The sequence below is a fragment of the Salmo salar genome, chromosome ssa14 (genome assembly GCF_905237065.1).
Source record: "Salmo salar chromosome ssa14, Ssal_v3.1, whole genome shotgun sequence".
NCBI lineage: Eukaryota > Metazoa > Chordata > Actinopteri > Salmoniformes > Salmonidae > Salmo > Salmo salar.
In genome coordinates this window covers 88,345,561-88,353,987 of record NC_059455.1, presented here as the reverse complement: position 1 = coordinate 88,353,987, position 8,427 = coordinate 88,345,561, and positions in this window count along the sequence as shown.

Sequence of the window (8,427 nt, the reverse complement as noted above, 5' to 3'; positions counted from 1 at the left end):
GGCCACTAGGAGCGTTGCTTCTGGATGAGCATTTTCTTGTTTGCTTATGGCCTTATACAGCTTTTTGAGTGCTATCTCAGTGCCAGCATCGGTTTGTGGTGGTAAATAGTGGTCCCATGGTGTTTATACTTGCGTACTATTGTTTGTACAGATGAACGTGGTACCTTCAGGCATTTCTCCCAAGGATGAACCAGACTTGTGGAGGTCTACAATTCTTTTCTGAGGTCTTGGCTGATATATTTTGATTTTCCCATGATGTCAAGCAAAGAGGCACTGAGTTTGAAGGTAGGCCTTGAAATACATCCACAGGTAGACCTCCAATTGACTGAAATGATGTTAATTAGCCAATCAGAAGCTTCTAAAGCCATGACATAATTTTCTGGAATTTTCCAAGCTGTTTAAAGGCACAGTCAAGTTAGTGTATGTAAACTTCTGACCCACTGGAATTGTTATACAGTGAATTATAAGTGAAATAATCTGTCTGTAAACAATTGTTGGAAAACTGACCTGTGTCATGCACAAAGTAGACGTCCTAACCGACTTGCCAAAACTACAGTTTGTAACAAGAAATGTGTGGAGTGGTTGAAAAATTTGTTTTAATGACTCCAACCTAAGTGTAAGTAAACTTCCGACTTCAACTATAGATGAGACCTCTCTTGGTAGACAGTGTGGTCTACAGCTTATTATTCTAACTCAGGCGAGCAATACCTCGAGACTTCGAGTCTGACATATTTGGTCTGTCCTGCCAAAATACGGAGAAGCCAGCCAGCTCTATATCATCCGTGTTGTCGTTCAGCCAAGTCTCCGTGAAACATAAGATATTACAGTTTTTGATGTCCCTTTGGTAGGATTATCTAAATCGTAGATTGTCCAGTTTGTTTTCCAATGATTGCACGTTGGTCAATAGTACGGAGGGAAGTGGTGGTATACCTACACGTTGGCGAATTCTTACAAGGCATCCAGCCCTCTTCCACCTTAGTCTCGATCTTTTCTTCACACTGATGATGGGGATTTGGGCATTGTCTCAACATAGCAGTACATCCTTCGTGCCGGACTCATTAAATAAAACATCTTCATCCTGTTCGAGGTGAGTGTCACGATCGTCATATAAATAATTGGACCAAGGCGCAGCGTGAGTAGAGTTCCACATTTTAATAATAGTGAAACTTCTCAAAACAACAAAGATATAACGATGTGAAATACGTAGCGCACATAAGCACACATACAAAACAAAACAACACATTAAGTATGATCCCCAATTAGAGGCAACGATAAACAGCTGCCTCCAATTGGGAACCATACACATACACCAACATAGAAATATACTATCTAGAATCCCCCCTAGTCAAGCTCTGACCTATTACAACATAGAGAACCCCGAGGGCTCTCCACGGTCAGGGCGTGACAGTACCCCCCCCCCAAAGGTGCGGACTCTGACCGCGAAACCTGAAACTAGATGGGGAGGGTTAGGGTGGGCAACTAGCGTCGGTGGCGGCTCTGGTGCGGGACGCAGCACCCGCTCAGACTGCGGACCCGGCCATGGAGCTGGGCTGAACGCCGTGCCTGGACCAAGCACCGGCGCAGAGGAAGGCTCCGGCCATGGAGCGGGACCGGACGTCGTGCCAGGACTGGGCACCGGCACAGAGGAAGGCTCCGGCCATGGAGCATGGCTGGACGCTGTCCCTGGACTGGGCATTGGCGCATTGGAAGGCTCCGGCCATGGCACCGGCGCAGGAAGCTCCGGGCCGTGGACCGTCACTGGAAGCTCCGGGCCGTGGACCGTCACTGGAGGCTCCAGACCGTGGACTGTCACTGGAGGCTCTGAACTGTGAACCGTTGATGGAAGCTCTGGACTGTGCACCGTCGCTGGAGGTTCCAGACTGTAGACCGTCGCTGGAGACTCCGGACAGTACACACGTACTGGTGGACGAGTGCGTGGAGCCGGCACAGGACGTACCAGGCTGGGAAGGCGCACTGGAGGCCTGGTGCGTGTAGCCGGCACAGGTTTCACCGGACTGATGACACGCTCCTCAGGGCGAGTGCGGGGAGCCGGCACAGGACGTACCGGGCTGGGAAGGCGCACTAGAGGCCTGGTGCGTGGAGCCAGCACAGGTTTCACCGGACTGATGACACGCTCCTCAGGGCGAGTGCGGGGAGCCGGCACAGGACGTACCAGGCTGGGGAGGCGCACTGGAGGCCTGGTGCGTGGAGCCGGCACAGGTTTCACCGGACTGATGACACGCCCCTAAGGGTGAGTGCGGGGAGCCGGCACAGGACGTACCGGGCTGGGAAGGCGCACTAGAGGCCTGGTGCGTGGAGCCGGCACAGGTTGAACCAGACTGATGACACACTCTACAGGGCGCCTGTGCTGCAGAATACACCTAACCAACATCTCTGTCCGATATCCCTCCTCCAACTGCTCCATCGACTCCCAGACGGTCTCTGGCTCTCTCCTCGGCTCAGCCGACCGGCAACCCCGGCGTCGTCGCTGTCCTCCACTGTCCTCCCGCCAAGGAAGGGTCTCACATCCACCCAGTATCTCTTCCCATGTCCAACTCTCCATCACCTCCTGGGCACGTTGCTTGGTCCTGTAATGGTGGGATATTCTGTCACGATCGTCATATAAATAATTGGACCAAGGCGCAGTTTGAGTAGAGTTCCACATTTTAATAATAGTGAAACTTCTCAAAACAACAAAGATATAACGATGTGAAATACGTAGTGCACATAAGCACACATACAAAACAAAACAATATCCCACCACGCAGGTGGGAAAAGGAACACACTAAGTATGATCCCCAATTAGAGGCAATGATAAACAGCTGCCTCCAATTGGGAACCATACACATACACCAACATAGAAATATACTACCTAGAAACCCCCCCTAGTCACGCTCTGACCTATTACACCACAGAGAACCCCGAGGGCTCTCCAAGGTCAGGGCGTGACAGTGAGTAATCATTGTTCTGATGTCCAGAAGCTCTTTTTGGTCATAAGAGACAGTAGCAGGAACATAATGTACAAAATGAGTTGCAAACAAATGCGAAGTAAACAAAATTGGATGGTTGGTCAGGAGCCCGTAAAACAGCAGCCATACCCTCTGGAGCCATTATCAACATATCGAATCCACGTTTCACTTCGTTCCATTTATTCCATTCCAGCCATTACATTGAGCCTGTCCTCCAATAGCTCCTCCAACCAGCCTCCTCTGGTGGGTGCATGTGTGTGCATGCATGTGTGTGTGAGAGAGGTAGTGTGTGTGCGTGTGCTTGTGTGCTTGTGTGCGCCTGTGTGTATACGCTTGTGAGGGGAACAGCAGTTCCTTTCAGAAGGGAATAAAAAAGACAGACAAAGCTGAAAAGATCAATCTCATCTTCGTTTCCACCTGATCCTCATATTCCTCTTCATAGACCTCTGTTTGTAACCTGGCAGTAGCTGGCCTTTAATCTACAGGTGAGCAGATAGAACAAACCAACCACCTACAGTTTGTGATGTTCTGATTCTTGGCTTCTGTGGTTCTAGCGCAACAATTGAGGGTGTTACCCATAGCGACAGGGCCTCAGCCAACCAGGATTGATGTTCAATGAGCCTAGCTTTTACTCCTTCCTTATCACACTGATGTCACCTCATGGTGACACTTTTAATACCGCACGTCGCTCAGAGCGCCACAACAACAGGAGGGCTATCTCCAGACATTTAGAGCGACACACATTCACACACAAATTCACACACAAGTTCACACAACAATACACACACACACACACACACACACACACACACTTTCACACTACATACACGCACACACACAAATATACAAACACACCTTGGGGAGCTAGGACCGTGGGAGGGGAGAGGAACAGAAAAACAAGACTAGATTCTTATAGAGGTTTAATAGACAGACATAGTATCAGATCAGGTATCAGACCTGGTATCAGACCTGGTATCAGAGCAGGTGTCAGACCTGGAAGCAGACCTGGTATCAGACCTGGTATCAGAGCAGGTGTCAGACCTGGTAGCAGACCAGGTGTCAGACCTGGTATCAGACCTGGTGTCAGACCTGGTATCAGAGCAGGTGTCAGACCTGGTATCAGAGCAGGTGTCAGACCTGGTATCAGACCTGCTGTCAGACCTGGAAGCAGACCTGGTATCAGACCTGGTATCAGACCTGGTATCAGAGCAGGTGTCAGACCTGGTAGCAGACCAGGTGTCAGACCTGGTAGCAGACCAGGTATCAGAGCAGGTATCAGACCTGGTATCAGAGCAGGTATCAGACCTGGTATCAGAGCAGGTATCAGACCTGGAAGCAGACCAGGTATCAGACCTGGTATCAGACCTGGTATCAGACCTGGAAGCAGACCAGGTATCAGACCTGGTATCAGACCTGGTATCAGACCTGGTATCAGAGCAGCAGGTGTCAGACCTGGTAGCAGACCAGGTGTCAGACCTGGTATCAGACCTGGTATCAGACCTGGTATCAGAGCAAGTGTCAGACCTGGTATCAGACCTGGTGTCTGACCTGGAAGCAGACCTGGTATCAGACCTGGTATCAGACCTGGTATCAGAGCAGGTTTCAGACCTGGTAGCAGACCAGGTGTCAGACCTGGTAGCAGACCAGGTATCAGAGCAGGTATCAGACCTGGTATCAGAGCAGGTATCAGACCTGGTATCAGAGCAGGTATCAGACCTGGAAGCAGACCATGTATCAGACCTGGTATCAGACCTGGTATCAGACCTGGAAGCAGACCAGGTATCAGACCTGGTATCAGACCTGGTATCAGACCTGGTATCAGAGCAGGTGTCAGACCTGGTATCAGAGCAGGTATCAGACCTGGAAGCAGACCTGGTATCAGAGCAGGTGTCAAACCTGGTAGCAGACCAGGTATCAGAGCAGGTATCAGACCTGGTATCAGACCTGGTGTCAGACCTGGTATCAGACCTGGTATCAGAGCATGTATCAAACCTGGTAGCAGACCAGGTATCAGACCTGCTATCAGAGCAGGTGTCAGACCAGGTATCAGACCTGGTATCAGACCTGGTATCAGAGCAGGTATCAGACCTGGTAGCAGACCTGGTATCAGACCTGGTATCAGAGCAGGTGTCAGACCTGGTATCAGAGCATGTATCAAACCTGGTAGCAGACCAGGTATCAGACCTGGTATCAGACCTGGTATCAGAGCAGGTGTCAGACCTGGTAGCAGACCAGGTATCAGACCTGGTATCAGAGGGGATGAAATTATAGGATAGGCAACGTTTATGTCCTAAATGGCAGCCTATTTCCTGGATAGTGCAGTAGGTTTCACCATGCTCTGTGTAGGGAATAGGGTGCCATTTGGGACTCAGGCATAGTTGCAGACAGCGGGGAGAGTGAAGAGGTAGGTGGAGGTATTCTGCTAGAGACTCTCTCCAGGATGACATGTATTGTCAACATGTTGGGGGAATATAAAGACAGGGTGACTGACTGAAGCAGTTTTATCTCCAAACTGTGTTCAATGGGGACGCTTTCAGTCAAAGTGGCCTTGGGAAGCAAGTGTGTGTGTGTGTGATCTACCCCCTAAAAATAAAATATTAAACAAGCCAGCGTGTGTGTGGGTGTGCGTGTGTATGTGTGTGTATGTGTGTGCACGTGTGTAAGTGTGCTTAGAGAGCAACATCAAAGATTCAAGAGTTGTTTGTGTCTGATGCCACCCCATTTCCCCTCTGACATAATCAACCCTGGATTCATTAGAACAACAACATTAAGATGTTTTCTGACTCTCTCTCTCTCTCTCTCTCTCTCTCTTTTCATCTACCTATCCCTCCTATCCTCTACACCTCTCCATCCCTCTCTCTGTTAGTTAAATAGCTCAGCTAATGAAGCTGCCTCCTCTGTCTGTATCTAAACACACTGATAATTAGCATCCACACATAACTGCAGGGCCAGGCAGACACAGACACAGAGACACAGACACAGACACAGAGCATGTTGGGTAGGCTCCCTCTCCCATTGATTCAATAAATCTAACAACACTTTTAATAATTGTTAAACAACCAGAGATTCATCATTCATTGTACATTTTTCCCGGTGCAGAACTGAGGGATAGAGGAAGAGAGGCAGGAGATAGAGGGAGAGAGACAGGAGGATAGAGGGAGGGAGAGAGGCAAGAGGAGGGAGGGAGTGAGGCAGGAGGAGAGAGGGAGAGAGGCAGGAGGAGAGAGGGAGAAAGGCAGGAGGAGAGAGGGAGAGAGACGGGAGGAGGGAGGGAGAGAGACAGGAGGAGAAAGGGAGAGAGGCAGGAGGAGAGCGGGAGAAAGGCAGGAGGAGAGAGGGAGCGAGGCAGGAGGAGAGAGGGAGAGGCAGGAGGTGTGATGAAGAAAGGCAGGAGGAGAGAGGTAAAGAGGCAGGAAGATAGGGAGAGAGGCAAAAAGAGAGCGAGAGAGTGGAGGAGTTTCCTGTATCAGGGCTACAGTATGCAGCCTCTGAGTAATACATAGAGTTCGCTTGCTATAAAAGTCCCTTGATTTGAGTTGATAGATTTTTATTTGGAAGGTTAAACTGCAGCAAGACAGAGTAAATTAACGCCAAAAGTACAACTCATGGCAGTAGCGTACATGTATGTCCAATGTGGCCCTTTGCCTTCATTACCCATATGTCAGTTGATAGGTCTGAAATGTGTTCCAAATGGCCTTTGACTCCCAAGTCCCACCGTAACGCTGCACATTTTGAACTTCTAACCCCTTTCAACATAGTGTGTTGGAGCTACAGATGTATGGATCAGTCTATTTCTTCTGCATCTGTAGATACCAACCATTCGTCTCTGTGATTAACAGGGGCTGAGATAGACTGTCACAAACTACTAACTCCACACAGTTGTCCCTGACTAGTTGGATATTCATTTCCCGCTGATTAAACAGTTCTGTACTTACAGCATTCATATAAATTCATTTGAATCAGGTTTTTGCTTTGGCTGACCTCATTTATTTATTGACATTTATCAATAAAACTCATGAACGCAACTGTTTATATCAAATAGCTTTGTGTTGTACTTGTAGCCCTGGTTGTCCTGAAAAGAACATGATAAAACACTTCATTGTGAGGCTAAATATAAGGGCTGGGCATGCAGATAAATGAAAAGCCGGATTTTTGCTGGGGTCTCGGGACTGAGAGGGTTAAATTAATGCAATTACATATTATCCTCCAATTAGTAGTGGCAGCTCATTAATTAAATTATCCACTGTGTTCATAATCAAATGTAATTCATCACTTTGGTATTATCCACAAACACAGACCCTTCACCAGGCTAGTAGAAGAAGTAGTGTGTGTGTGAGAGTATGTATGTATGTATGTATGCATGTATGTATGTATGTATGTATGTATGTATGTATGTATGTATGTATGTATGTATGTATGTATGTATGTATGTATGTATGTATGTATGTATGTATGTATGTATGTATGTGTGTGTGTGTGTGTGTGTGTGTGTGTGTGTGTAGTCAGAAGTGGTGTGCAGCCTGCATACATACAGAGGGGACTTGAGTCAACATCATTACCTGCTGTAAATTGAGAGGCCCTTGTGTATCAGGCAGCTGATATCAATGCATACAGACCAGGGTGATTCTTGGGTCCTGCATGGCCAAACTCCTGTCGCCGTCTGTAATGAGACACTCCTGTCAGAAGTAAAACAAACCAACTGAAATTTAGGCAGGAAGGGATGCTCATGGTGCAGGCACACTGGGAGAACGGACATGCACGGAGGCACACACACACACACACACACACACACACACACACACACACACACACACACACACACACACTCAAATACGAACATGCACACGCATACTTGCGCACTTTTGCACACACACATACGTAATACACACACACACGCATGCATTCACACACACACATGCACACACAGGCAGATCGCTTGCTGCGGTTGAGTGACTCTGAAATTGGATGTCTATCCATGTCCTGAGGATGTTGGGAAATGCCTTCAAAACCGGCCACTAGGGCAACTAGGGTTAACTAGGGGCAACTGGGGGTAACAGTGAGTGCTATTAACATAAAGTAGGCTTGGCTTTTGCTTTGTAATCCCATTACTCTGGATCAGAAGGTTCGATCCCAGGGTCAGAGACAACTACCTCTCACAGTCTCAGGTCAGAATAAGACGTTCTTACATGTTTCTCAAAAATATCGCTTAGGCATTGACTGTGCACATTTCGTTTTTAGCGCTAGCACTACACAGTTGATTCAAAAAAATGAACTCATTGTCAAGCTTTGATTATTTTAATGAGCTGTGTAGTGCTAAGTCAAAAAACTAATTCTGCACCCCTTGGGTCCCAAGGACCAAGTTTGGAAAACTCTCAGGTAAGGGTTAAGGTTTGGGATAGGCTTAAAATAAAAATCTCTAAAGCAACTTTATATCACTTGATTCAAACATGCAATCTTT